The sequence below is a fragment of the Rhyacophila brunnea genome, unplaced genomic scaffold (assembly GCF_057557595.1).
Source record: "Rhyacophila brunnea isolate RB1 unplaced genomic scaffold, BYU_Rbru_1.0 scaffold_6, whole genome shotgun sequence".
NCBI lineage: Eukaryota > Metazoa > Arthropoda > Insecta > Trichoptera > Rhyacophilidae > Rhyacophila > Rhyacophila brunnea.
The window spans coordinates 239,275-254,057 of record NW_028233276.1 but is presented as its reverse complement, the minus strand read 5'-3'; the positions used below and the strand labels follow the sequence as shown (position 1 = coordinate 254,057).

General features: G+C 34.1%; 1 protein-coding gene across 2 annotated transcripts in view; it reads left to right on the top strand.

Annotated features, from left to right (window-relative positions):
- Positions 1-14,783, top strand: part of LOC147065065 (uncharacterized) — a 65,335-nt gene that overhangs the window by 35,140 nt on the left and 15,412 nt on the right. The window lies entirely within an intron of this gene.

Here is a 14,783-nt window from a genome sequence, read left to right as displayed (position 1 = left end):
CACAAAACTTACCAGAAGCAACAAAATTCACTTACAAAAAAGTATACTCATCATGACCTATGGCAAATAAATGAATGAATGTAGTAGTTATATCACAAGATTTATTGTACTATAGTCGCAATTCAACAATAATGTAAATTACAAAACAAATGTAAACATCGTAAAAAGAGGGGTTTACGACACGTCATAAGCTTTTTTTAACAAAAGTTAATTGTTGAGATGAATACCATCTGTTGCCACTTCAATGGTTATTGGAGTGCATTCCTAATGTAATGTAATGTGGTTTTAGCAGATTTACACGAATTACCTACTACTTTATTATACCTTCATTATTTTATAAATAACCACTCAATATCATTTTTTAAATGATCAAATTGTGTAGGTATGTGGCCAGCGTTACGTTACCTGCGACAAAATATTTTTCAATAGTTTCGGTTAACACGTTTCGCCTGATGACATTTTTGACCAACTTTTAGAACAATTTTTTATTAAAAAATCAAGTTAAACACACAGTTAAAATTAAAACACAAAACTTACTAGAATGTAGCAAAAAAACACCAAACTAATAATATAAACAATTTTGTTTAGAAACGTATTTATATCTTAAATAATACAAAATATTTTAAAAGGCAACTAATAGGAATATTATAGCGGATTGCACGAGTCAAATTATCAAACTTTTTTGTACTAATTTAACCATCGAAAACACAATTCATTCACCCGAAAATAAATGGCGAAGTAATAATTTTTGTCACTCCGAATAAAATAATATAATAAATTAGTAGGTAAGTAAATTAACAATGCGTAAGTCAAAGGCAAGATTGTTTTGAGATTTGAAATGTTTCATCCTTTAGAAATTATTAAACAATGTATACTTTATTTTTTAAGAGTTTTCAAATAGTGTCAGCAAGGCACATTTTTTTGGGTAATAAAGTAATTTACGCTTGCAGCTGGTTGTTTCTTGTTATTTAGACAATGCATTTAGGCATGGACATATCGACACAAAATAAGAAGGTTGAAAGAAATTTAGGGATGTCATAATTTTTATTTTTAACCCTTGCACGCCCGGCATAACATAACTTCGTTAATTTTTAATTTTGAGAAAAACTTTAAAAGATACATTCATATATAATTATCTCAATCTAACGAACCGCAACGCAATTTTAAATGAATCCACGAGCCGGAACGGTATATTTTGGAATTCCACGAACCACAACGGCGCTCCGGTGCGTTCCTGTCCATTCCGAGCGCTGGTTTATCTACTAAAAACACTACTGCCACATTGCACGTCACGTGCTTAGGTACAAATTCATTTGACATTTGGGAGCGCTCATGTCAACAACGATATGTCACTCTCAAAACTAACCAGAAAGCTACTTCTCACAGAGAATTTAAGTCTCAAATTCGATCGTGTTGGGTGCATAATGTCAATTCATCCCATGCGTCATTATTCATAATCTCAAAATATACGGTGTTTGACGTTATTGTCATACTGAAAAAACATCCGCCGTCTTGCAAAATCACTAGGTAACACAATAAAAATAACCAGCACGTTTGTTCGCCGGGAGACTCATTGGGTGACTAATAATCACGTAGCGAGGCGTGAAGCGTGCAGTGTGGCCATTACGATAATACAGTGTACAGTAAAAACGAAACAATAGTGCGGTCGGTCGATAGTGTGCGTGCGTATGGGGAGCCGCGTATTCGTACGTATACGTACATGTACAATCGACGAACCGCATCATTGTTACGTTTTTACTGTACGTCCGTTCGCTAACATGACATATTATGTCACCTAGCACGTGGCCACCAAGCAAGGCACCTGCCTATGTAGCCTTAATGCACTGCATTTTTTTTTTTTTTTTTTGATAATTTCCAAGTGATCATTCTTTGAAATGAATTGAATTATTCTCCCATATGTGTCTGTTTCCTAGGGGCGGAATTAACCTACTCACATTATCAACGCCTTTAGCAGTCGAAATGGACCGAAGTGGCCGGAGCGCAACTCCGGTCCATGAAATCAATGAACTATAGCCCTCCCGTCTCCTAAAAAATGAAAATGGCGTTCCGGCTTATTATTATTATCGAGAAAAATATATCTTTGGACTATTTATCATCCTCTTTTTATTCTTTGGCATCAGTTATAGTTATAGCATAATGGACACCACACGTCGCTTTCAAGAATTCTTGTCGTTTGCCTTTCTGTTTCCTTGCTCCTTTCAATCATAGGTACACGCAGCGCTCGAAATGGACAGAAACGCACCGTAGCGCCGTTGTGGTTCGTGGAATTCCAAAATATACCGTTCCGGCTCGTGGATTCATTTAAAATTGCGTTGCGGTTCGTTAGATTGAGATATTTATGTGTGAATGTATCTTTTAAAGTTTTTCTCAAAATTAAAAATTAACGAAGTTATGTCATGCCGGGCGTGCAAGGGTTAAAAATAAAATTTATGACATCCCTAAATTTCTTTCAATTTTCTTTTTTGTGTCGATACATCCGTGTCTAAATGCATTGTCTAAGCACTCCAAATAATTGCATACTTACATAAAAAAAGTAACTACAGCTGCAAGTTACAAAAGAATTGTGCCTTTGCTGACATTGTTTGAAAACCTTTTGTACTTAAATAACTTAAATTCAATAAAAAATAAAGTTGGCACCTACATATTTGTATAATAATTTCTAAAGTATGAAACATCTCAGTACAGTCTCGCTTTTACCTTTGACTGGTATGCATTGCGAATTTACTTACCTACTAATTTATTACTTATATTTTATTGTGAGTGATAAAACTTATTTATTTTCATCGCCATCTAATCGCCGTGTTAATTTTATATCCACGTCTATTTTTGCGGGCAAAATTTTCGGTGGTAAAATTAATATGATAAAGTTTGGTAATTTAAATCGTACAATTCCGCTAAAATCTACTTATTAGTGATAATCGCTTGTTTTTTAAAACATTTTGTATTATTTAATTTTGTTCTCTTAAAATTTGGTTAAACATCTCAGCAGGCGATACCTTTCTATATATATTACATATAAGTATATTTTTTGTCGTTGGTATCCAAACTGATTTAACATATAATGCTGTTGACCAGTGGCCACAAGCAGAATTTTTTCGTTTTGAAAATGATAAATATGAGTGGATATTTATAAATTTTATGAAGGTTTAATTAAGTAGTAGGTACTTCGTGTAAATCTGCTAAAACATTAAGAATTCACTCCGATAAGCATTTAAGATCGACAATACAGTTGAAACAGGGTTTTCTGATTCAATGTCATTTCGACAATTGACTCGACGTGTTAAAAAATATTTATGGCGTGTCGTAAACCCTTATTTTTACAGTGAATAATAAATAAATGCACCATTATGCCATTTTCCTACAAAAATGTTTTTGGTATGAAACTATTGAATAGCCTACCGTAATTAGTTTATTTTTAAGGGACGTTTCTATTGTGTTATAATTACATACGTTGTAACTTGCTACTTTAAAAATAATAGAAATAATAGATACCTACTATGTAGAGAACTTTTAGTTAATCTTTGTTGTAAATTTGTTTTAAAAAAAAAGGAATATCCTCCAATAAAATTTTATTACTATCATAATAATAAATTATTGTTCTGTATTATCATTATTCATCACCGTGGCAATAATAATGACTATAATGAGACTAGGTAAGGACAAACATCACAAATTGAATCGTTTAGTTTAAAATACACTCACAAATTAGGTAGGTAAGTGTTCAGTGCGGACAACAAATAATTTTAGATGGTAGTCATAGATTAAATAAATACGGTGGTAAGTTCTTTAATCTGAGGTGGTAAGTGTACGTATATTACAATAATGGTAACCAAAGCATCATCATTGTAACATATAGGTCATGGTCTCCACAACGAGGGGCTGAGAGGGCTCTAGCCTGGGAGCCCGTGCTCAGGAGGAGCCCGGCGAGGCGAATCGACCAGATAAGTGAGATAAACACACATCACAAATTTGCTTTAATAGTAAAAAAAAGAATTTTCTTACAATACTATTATTTATAGTTATGTGGTTATACGAAACAATTCTTAATTGTTTATCAATACTGGACATCTCCATAATTCGTATGAATGTTTTAAAATATACAATAAAACACTAAATATACAGATTATTGTTACCCCGTACATACTGCCTTTATTCTTAGCGATAAGAAGGGGGCCCCACCAAAGATCCTAGCCTGGGGGCCAGCTTCACGATGTGGGGCCTATGGTATAGGTATATACATACACTACAATATTAGTTCTTATAATGTTGAATATAGGTAGGTACCTACACCTACTGATTAATGACAATTTTATATTATTCTATAGGATTCGTGTTTAGCAACTCGAGTTGCACCTTCCGTCATGTTTTATCTTATATAATTAATGATACTTCTTCTTCTACCCTGTCATGTCCTAATATTGGGGCATAGGGCAAGCATTGGCGCCACTTCCCTCGGTCCATCGCCATGCGCCTCCCGCCATGTCAGACCTGCAGCAAATAGGTCGCTTTTGTAGCACCGCTGCAGGGTGAGGGAGAGGCGGCCACGGCGATGGAACCCTTGAGGCTGTGCCACAAGGGTACGAAGTGCCGCACTCTTTGGCGGCATCCGGAATACGTGTCCCAGCCACGTAAATCGTCTCTTCGTGATAACTTAAATCACCGAAGGCTGCTGTGCTCACGAACTCGGGTATTTGTAACGCGGTCGTACCAATGTACCCCTAAGAGACATCGATTCTCAAAGCTCAAAAGCCGATAATTAATGATACACCATTGGTAATTTAAAATGCTATAATTACGTAGTTTGGTGATGATGGCTTGAAGCTTTTCTTAGAAGTAGGTATGGCCTAATGGCCCTTATGGTGAAGAAGGTTCAAAAGAAATCTTTGAGGATCCTTTGTTTGAAGCTGTGTGGATGCCATCCATGGCTTTATCCGATTGATTTATCTTAAGAACGCTTACACACTGTGTTCCAAAATGCTTCGGATATTGGTATATTCCTCCTGCGTGAGAACGAGTTTATGTGAACGATTTATTATAATTATAATAATTATAATTCTTTGTTTTATAACTTCTTAAACAATTAAATGGCGTAGTTAGCTCTATCGGTGTACAGATATGTACTGTATAAATTTTGTATTTACTCGTCTCTGTATAGGTACTTACTATTTTTTCTAATAGTTGCTGCATCTATTTCTTTATTTTTAAACACTATTTTAATACTATTTCTTTGATTTTTTTAAAAATATTCTGTGCTCGTCTTGAATCTATAATCTGTAAAATTTGTTATATGTAAACTAATTTTTAATTTGAATCTTTATGGTAAGTATGTGGATATGTTGTTTTTTAAGTTTAATTAATTAACAAACTGAACTATCCCAAATGAGACAGTAATATAAGTTATAAGCAGTGACGAGTGGTGGTAGAAGTAACATGCCTGCTGATTGTGGGTGGTAGATAAAGTAAGAGTAAAGAATAATACAATTCTTGACGGTATACTTTGTTGATATATACATCCACGTAAGAAGTTCAAAGTTTATTGTTGCATTTATACATCCAACGTACGTACGTATGTAAAGAAAAAAATAAGCATACCGTTTTTTCGGAAAATTATAGAGCGTTCCTGTTCGTGAAATTTTCCATTTCGAGCACTGGGTACACGTATCGTGAACGTGAACCCTTCTTTCTACAAGCAATGATAAGATTTTGTTGTTTTTCTTCTTCTATTTCTATTCAATTTGAATGTTGGGGGAATGACTTTCTTTTTTATAAGATGTTATGTTTCCAACGCGCGCTAACAAAAGCGTTTACCGATTTTTACAATATATTGACAAGCAGCTCGTTTTTTCCCAGTGTCATTGAAACTCGTTGTCTGTCGAAGGTGTAAAACTATTATTGCATTTTGTCCGTCCGCAAATGTTGGTATATAACGAAAAAATTGAGCACATTTTAATATTTTCGAACATGTCGCCGGCAACCTCGTTAAATTTTACGATAATTATCATAATTGCTTAAGAAATACAGGTACTGTTCGGTTAAAGCGGATACAGCGGAAAACGCATTTTGAAAATAGCCGATAAACTGGATTATTTGCTAGGCCTAACCAAACCTAACCTAACCTAACCTAACCTAACCTAAACTAACCCAAACTAACAAATAATCCAGTTTATCGGCTATTTTCAAAATGCGTTTTCCGCTGTATCCGCTTTAACCGAACAGTACCAGAAATTTTACATTAATTATCATACTTATCGTAAAATTTAACGAGGCTGCCGGCGACATGTTGCCAGTGTGGACCCGGCATAATATTGTACATACTATAGGTACTTACGTATTGATGAATATTACATATAACAAGAAATAAAATTAAGTATTGTTAATTAAAATTTGCTGCATTATTATTAATATATTGATATCGTAAACATTGCATATTATATATTATGTATATTTATTTATTCTATTCTAGCTTTATTGCGTATGATTAATATCGAATTGAAATACCTAGATACCAACTATAGAGGTATTTTTATTGTTAGTGTAGACATAATACCTGTCGCGAAGCACTGTTAATGTACATTATTGTAATTAATAACGGTGTTATAATATTATTATGTACAAGTGAGATGGAAAATATTTTAATACAAATATCCAGGTAGCACGAATCGAACCCGGAAAAAAATGGGGTGCGTAGGTATCACATGATGTCGTTATGTTCTGTGTGTACACACTACACATGTACACATTCACAGAACACGTCATGATAGGTACATGGCAGGCTCTCAGAATCAATCTTCACATTGGGATTGGGCCTAAGTACACTAGCAGAGTACCTACCTAGGTAATGAAAATATTGAGAGTCAATCAATGGCATAGCACAGTGGTCGGCAAACTCATTAGTCAAGAGAGCCAAATATCAACAGTACAACGATTGCGATTTCTTTGAAGAGCCAAATTTCTTCAACTTAAACTATAGATGTAGATACCGATTATTAACTTAATAAACTTTAATTAAAGTTTTAAGTCTTAATTAAACTATAGGTAGGTACACTGAAAAAAAATTGATGTCTTATTTAATAATGATCTTATTTATGGATAAAAATATAAGTATAAAAAAAGTATGGTATCCTTAAAATTAAATCAAAAAAGTATATAAAAGTCTATAGAGATGTAAATTACATAAATTCTCTTTAAATTAACAATTGCCTTCCATCTCCTTGAAAAGTTTGGGTAAGTCAGGATTGTATGTTGTTGTTTTTAATTTTAGGCACGATTCCAGGTTTTAATCAATAAGACGACCTTACTCTTGATAAGGTTCATGCTTGCAAAAGATTGTTCGCATGAATATGTAGAACCGGAAAGGGAAAAAACACAAACGCTAGTTTTTTCAATAGAACATAAATTATGAGTCAAGAATACTATTCCAGGTGTTAAAAATCACCACGTCTTCCTTCTCCAGGTCTTTCAAAGAAGACTACTTGTCCTATGAACCATATTCATATTTGTTTTTCTCCAATATGTCTATATCAGCACAGAGACGTTGAAATGTAGAGCTCCATAATTCTTCATTTTTTTAAATTCAGCAATTGCATTTCAAAATTTCACAGTTGGCAATCTCAACCAATGACATTAATCTCAACATTAAAGGGAGAAAAAATTAATTCTGTTACCATAGCATTAAGAGGTTTTTTAAACAAAGACTAACGTCGCTTTGCTGTTTCTGAATTCCTGAAACCTGTTGAGGAAAGCTTCCCTCATATTTAAAATTGTTGTTTTGAAATAGCAAATGTCAAAATCAGAATTATTTTCGTAGCGATGTTTCAGCAGGCTTTGAATGAATCGAAGATTCTCTTTCTAAATCTTAAGCAAAAAGGGATAATTGGTTTTCTAATGAAATAACTTCTAACATCGAAAAAAATGTGTTTCCTTCCCCCTGCAGTTTACGATTAAGCTGATTTAGATGAGACGTAACGTCTCCCACGAAATATTTTGGATCAACTGATTGTCCGTTACCATATTTCTGGATAGTGAACAAACACCCTTCTCAAGGAGAAATGCTTTAATTTCTGTTAATAAGGAAGCGAAACGTTTTAAAACATTTTTCTCTTGATAACCAACGTACCCTGTTATGCAGCAGAAGATCTGCGTACTAAACTAACTAAAAAAAAAAAATTGGCGATAATTAAGAGCTAACTTTGCAAATTTCTTTTGGAAATGTCTGCGCACAAAGCGCTTTTTGACGAATGATGCAATGTGCTTATTTTTTTCTTTCAAAATAGTAACAAACCCTTTTCCTACACCGGTCATACTTTTCGCCCTATCTGTTGAAATTGACGCAATTTTATCGAGTGGAACATGACGTTTTTCCATGCACTCAGTTACAGCATTATTTGCCATATCCTCTCTACGTATTTGACCTTTGAGGCAATAGTCTTAAAAGTTCTTCTTTATTACCTGTAGATGAAATAAATCATACAAATTTGTCCTGTATCATTTATGTCACAAAACTCGTCAACTACTATTTAAAGTTGAAACCAATTTAAGATCTTCGATATGCTGATTGGTTAAAATCGAAGACATTTTGACTGATTTCTCTTTCACTGTTTTAGTCCATACGTGGTCATTTGTGGTAGAGCCACACTCAAGGGGCCAAAGAGCCACGTGTGGCTCGCGAGCCGCGGTTTGCCGACCACTGGTATAGCACACACAGAAAATTTGTTATGGAGGAGGGGTTCATTTCGAAAAATATTCATAATAATTTATTTTCGATTTTTAATGCGTCTGGAGTGGGCGGGGTTAACAAAATTCAAAATTCACACTGACTTCCAAATTTACACCACCTACGTACATACAGTTTTTTGTCGCTACAATAGTGCAACCTCGCACATTTCATGTCACATCCCTCATACTCGGACACTCCGATTTTTTATTTAATAGATACCTGGCCGTCAGCTATAGTTGCTCACATACGAATTAAAGTGACGTGTCGCATCCTATCCTAGACATGAATTTTATGTCAGTACTATACGACCCAAAGATGTTGGACGGTCTTTAATATACGGCCATATATTTCGGATACGACATTTCACGGTGAAGGGTGATATGGCGAACTGCAAACGTACAAGTTTCCGGACAAGCATAGCACATATAAACTATTATGATTAGGTTTAGGCTGGGAGGGGGGACATGCTCAGCGTACGTCAAAATGAAGCTTTTGGCGTATTTCAAAAAAACACTTCCTTATTCTTAGGTCAATAATTATTATAAAGCAATCATTATTCGTAGGATTTTTATCACATTGAATGGTCAAAGACATAGCTTATAATGAGTATCTTTAGAATTATCTTCAAATGTGTTGATCTTGCCCATTTTTTGAATAATAAAATGCCTAATTATTGTCAAATTTGGGATCACAGAGATTATCAATATATTTTTTTATCGTAAATATTTCACTATAATAATGTCAATATAAATTATACTGATGGTTTTATAAATGCGTTTAAAAATTAATAAATGTAAAAAATCTTAACACCACTGCACAGTTATGTACTGAAATATGACTATATTCTAAAACATTAGAGCGAGAGGTTTAAAAGAATACTATTTTATGTAATAAAAATACTTTATGTAGTCATCAAATGTTTAAAATAAATATAAAGGATAATAAGGTTTCAAAATTATATAAATAGATTATCTACAACGTTTAAGGTATGTCCAGGATCATGCTTTGAAAATAGAAAAAAAGCTCCATTTTGACCCACGCTGAGCACGTCCGCCCTTAATTGAATTTTAAAAACTAACCAGCACCATCCGCAAATAATTGTATTCTTAGTTAAATGAAAACAAATAAGTGTGACTGACAAAGTTAAGTGTGCACTATTTATTTCGGATCTTAACAGCCTACCTCCATCGCTCACCACTGGTTAATACTTTTATTGTTACCAGTTACCACTACACCATTGTCTACTGCCTTCTATTAAAATGTATGCTATATGTGTTAAATAAATAAATAATAATGCATGCTAGAAAAATAATGAATTATTTATCAGTAGGTAACTCAGTGAGCAAGAAAAGGACTTGTCTGTAATATTATTCTCCACTCCCAGCGCGTGTTTGACGTGCCATGACATTGAAATAAACTCAGAAATACAATAATATTATTAAATATTCTTATCACGAACTGAAAATGTAGTATATAATAGCATTTATGTTAATCAATAGTATTGCAAATAATTAATGATATGTAATGTAAACGTATAAGCTAATATTATTATCTACTGCAACAAATTCACTCGATAAGAAGTAGCTTGAATTCCGGATGTATATTGTATGCTCATCATCATCGATAGTTTGACAATCCGTGACTGGTCTAGCTTCATCCGAGATCTTATTCCTTGGCCCCCAATCCTGCGACAGGGTACGATAGGAATGATATTCTCAATAGATACGACATAATATTAATCAGAATCACCGCCGCCTTTTTTATAGATGTCTTTATGACGTGATACCTAACATATTATATTATCAAAGTTTTTTTTAAGGATTTGTGCCGGGTGAGAAAATTAAAAACAATTCGTCCATCCGCATCGATTATTGCTAATTTGAATTCGGCAAGGGCCTATGAAACCACCTCGCAAAAACCTTGGAAAATTCTTTGTGGATGGTGATTCTGATTATGAATATTTTGGCGTATTCATTGGGAAATGAAAACTGCAATAATTGAAGGGTAGAAAGTCTATATTATGGTCTAAGTGCCAAAAATGTGAATCTGAGATATAACAAAAAAACGAATAAAACCATCCATATATGAAAACTTACATTTTTATTTTTACAAAGTTACAGTAGAACATCAGTATACTATGATGAGTTTACATAATTCTAAAAATAAAATAAACAAAGGAAGAATACAATATTTAAACATGGACATTATTGAAAAGTTCTATGTAGAGGGGTATGTAGGGGCACTTAGACCCCGCCCATATTTCATTGTACTTGTGTGACAAAAATGGCAGAGTTAGGAACTTAGACCCTTTAGAGTTTAGAATATCATTAGGCATATAGATTGTATTGAAGTTAAAAAATGTGTCCATGGGAGAGAGGAGCACGATGAGCTGACAACAATAAACGATTCTAATTAAAACATATATAATACAAAACATAAAGCTAAAACAATACGGACATACAAAAATATGTGGTTTATCAAAGCAGTTTCATAAACCTGGTCGCGTTCAAATCAGTGATACCAAATTATTTTCAATACGACACTTTCTGATTGGGCACATTATTTCGAACATTGGTTTACAGTAGTTTACACTTTACCATAATATAGAATAGGCCTGTAGTTTGGACAAGCATGCAGATGAAAATTCAATCAATCTTCAAACCGCTTGTACAAACAAAAAATGATCATGCATGTCGTTACGACGTGTGTAGTCACCTTTAGTGAGTGTCCGCGCTTGCAATGTTCTTGTCCGGGTACGGGAAGCAAGGATCTGACAAGCGATAGTGTAGGTAGGGTTGGGATATTCTATATTCGGCTTTGCAACCCAATATGACGGTGTTTGGTGTTTCAGTCAGCAGGAGAATCCGTGTCTATAATAAGTCACGTCATAATCCTGCGGTTCTTCTTAAAACAAAAAAAAAAATGCCATCATTGAAACCGCAAAGTCTGCGAAAGAAAAAAATTACATTTCATGTCGCAATCATCCAAATATTTTTATTGTCATATTATTTTCTGTTCAAATTCCAAACAGTGTGTAGGTATATTTTGCAAGGAGTACTGCGGATTTTGTTTATCTTTTCCTCTGTCCCCATCTTAGAATGTGCCGCCCTTTACGATGACTTATTTGCCTACCCACCCACACAGGACGTCACTGTTCTTTTATTAATGCCATACAATTTTAATTAAAAAAAAAAACACATTTATATTAGAAACGAAACTATAAATTACACCCATACGCAAAGTGTTGCCCTTAAGAATTTTTCATGTTATAACACTACTAGTTAAAATCGTCATAATTAAGTAGGATACCCGTAGCTTAATTGAAATAAGCACACTGGCGCGAATCCAGCGGATACCGGTTCAAGTATTTTTCGTATTTTTTCTACAAAAAGATTTTTTCTTGCGTGTATATATGCGTGAGATGTTTTCAAATTATGTATGTTCAATATAGGTATAGAATGTTACATTCTGAAATCTTGTGTCTTATTCGTTGAATAAAAGAAATAGTTTACTATACTTAGAGTGCCTTTCCCTTTCATTTTTAGTTTCAAATTGTCTGCAAATTCTTTAGGTGACAGATAAATACATCATAAATGTTTTAATTGCCAAATATACTATCTGCTGAGAATTAGAGCGTTTACTCTCACACAGCGGTGATTTTAGGTATGTGGAGATCTGTGACGTTGACAGGTTTGGAGGCACCCTTGTGAGAAATTTGTCTGTGTGATAAACCGCCATTACAATATATATTACAATAGGTACAACAATAGTAAGTATGCCTAATGGAAAACCGTCAATGTTCTCAAACGTTGTAATATTAATTGTATTCGTTCCTTAAATCGTCCCGCCCTTTATAATGTGCCACTCCTGAGCGACGCATGGCCTGCCTACCGTCACGAGACGTCACTGGATACTAGCCTAAACTTGAAATACTAAGGCCATCCGCTCACGCAGAAACTAAAAACGGACGAACTAGTTGGTGATGGTACCTACTCATAAACTGGCCAGTGACGATGCTACGCAAACGGCGATACTAAAACCTTATAATCTCATAACCTCAAACTGTCAAACCCATTATCTTTCTTACTTCATTCTAAGCTTTTCCGTAATATATTTACGGGAATATTCTGGCAGCCTGTAATTATACAGGCAGGAGTATTTCTCAACATCTGCCAAATATTTTAAATTTAAAATCGGTTCGCCCATCTTTAACCTTTGACGTCTTGACTTGTCATTGCTTGTTTAGTTCAGTTCAGTGCTACCAACTTTTATAAGAAAATATGATTTTTCATCGAATCTACTGATATTGTTACCACTGTTTTATGGGTGACTGGAAACTGAGAGGCTGAGAGACTAGCATGTCGCGTCTCGTCGGTTTCGGTCGCAGACGTTTTGAAACTGAGAGATTACAGTCTTGCCGTCAGCGAGCCGCCATTGAAATACTGGAGTTTCAGTCTCTTCTTTTTTGAGTATTCACGTGAACCATAATAATATGAAACATTTCTTTTATAGCGGAGCACTAAAAAACATTTTTTTGAGAATAGATAACTTGTTTTTATTCTGGTTTCTTTAGATTCTAGAATAAAAAGTGAATAAGGTTTATTTCTGAGTTCTCCGGTTGTGCCCCTGACTTGAATCGGCCAACGACCCCTGATTGAACTCATTTCATAGTTATGCATTATGTACTCACTTTTTTCATTGTCATGGGCCATGTCTCATTGCGAACGGAAATGATTGTTTCCATTAAATAGCTAATTCGAGGAATTTTCCTGATAGTGAACATTAAATATTATGATTTATGAATTAATACACCTACGTAAATGTAAGTGTGTATTGTTTTAATTTGTTTATGTTATGTTTAACTTACTGTAACATGACAAAACGAAAGTGATGGGTAAATAGGGCGATTGATATCAGTTAAAAATTACGTATTGTAAGTATCCTAGTTGGTAAATTCGTCAGTTCAAATCAGTGCTTGAGATGGAAAATTTTATGAACCGGAGCGCTCAATAATATTCCGAAAATATTAACATATATTTTATAAAAATAAATATTATGTTAGATTTTTTGAAATTGATTTAAATATGATTTGGTCAAATTATTAAACGAAGCGATAATTTTGGGGATTTTGTGAACCGGAACGGCGCTCCGGCCCATTTCGAGCCCTGACTCCACGTCCCAGTTGGACGAACAATATTTTTTTTCACCAAACAATATCGACGCTCCCATTTGGTCATTATTATTTTACAGTAGTCGTTGGCCGAGCGGCAACGTGTAGGCTCATGTCGTGGGTTTCGGGCGCGAATCCCGACTCTGGAAAAAAATGTAGGTACTTATGTTGTTTTCGATGTGTGTTTGAACCCAGAGCATTCACCCAATAGAATGAGCAAGTGGCATAAATCTCGTACAATATTGGATTGGAGAGCCGATTTAAAAATTTTACCTTTATTTCAGAAATTTATTAAATATTAATTTTTAATAATTTATTATACTTGGTATATAATACAATAAATAATTCAGGGCTCGAAATGGACCGGAGCGCTGTTCCCGTTCATGAAATCCAAAAATTATCTCTCCGTCTCGTGGAAAAAAATAATTTGACCATCTGAGCTAAATAATAGGCCTTATAACAACAAAATCTAACTAAAATCTAACTAATCTAAATGTTTTCGGAAAATTGTTGAGCGCTCCAGTTCGTAAAATTTTCCAGTTTGAGCGCTGATAATTGATACATTCGGCATGTTGATGGGTATACTTAATGCTACCCTTCGTCCCCGTCTTTGTATTTTTTTGCATAGAGTCTGAGCGAATGGCCAATACATTTCAAAAACTTTGAGATTACCCTCCCATGCTTAAAAATAATTATGTATCTACGTAGTATAACCTAAAAATAATATATTTTTGTGAACGCTTGTCTGTAGGTCCCATTATGTAGTCTTTTTTAATTCATGTGGGTACCTACCAACTCAGTTGGAACTGATTTAGGTAATTAACATAAATTTTAATTAATTTCTTTGTTTTAATTGAATAATTTTCTTTTGTTCCA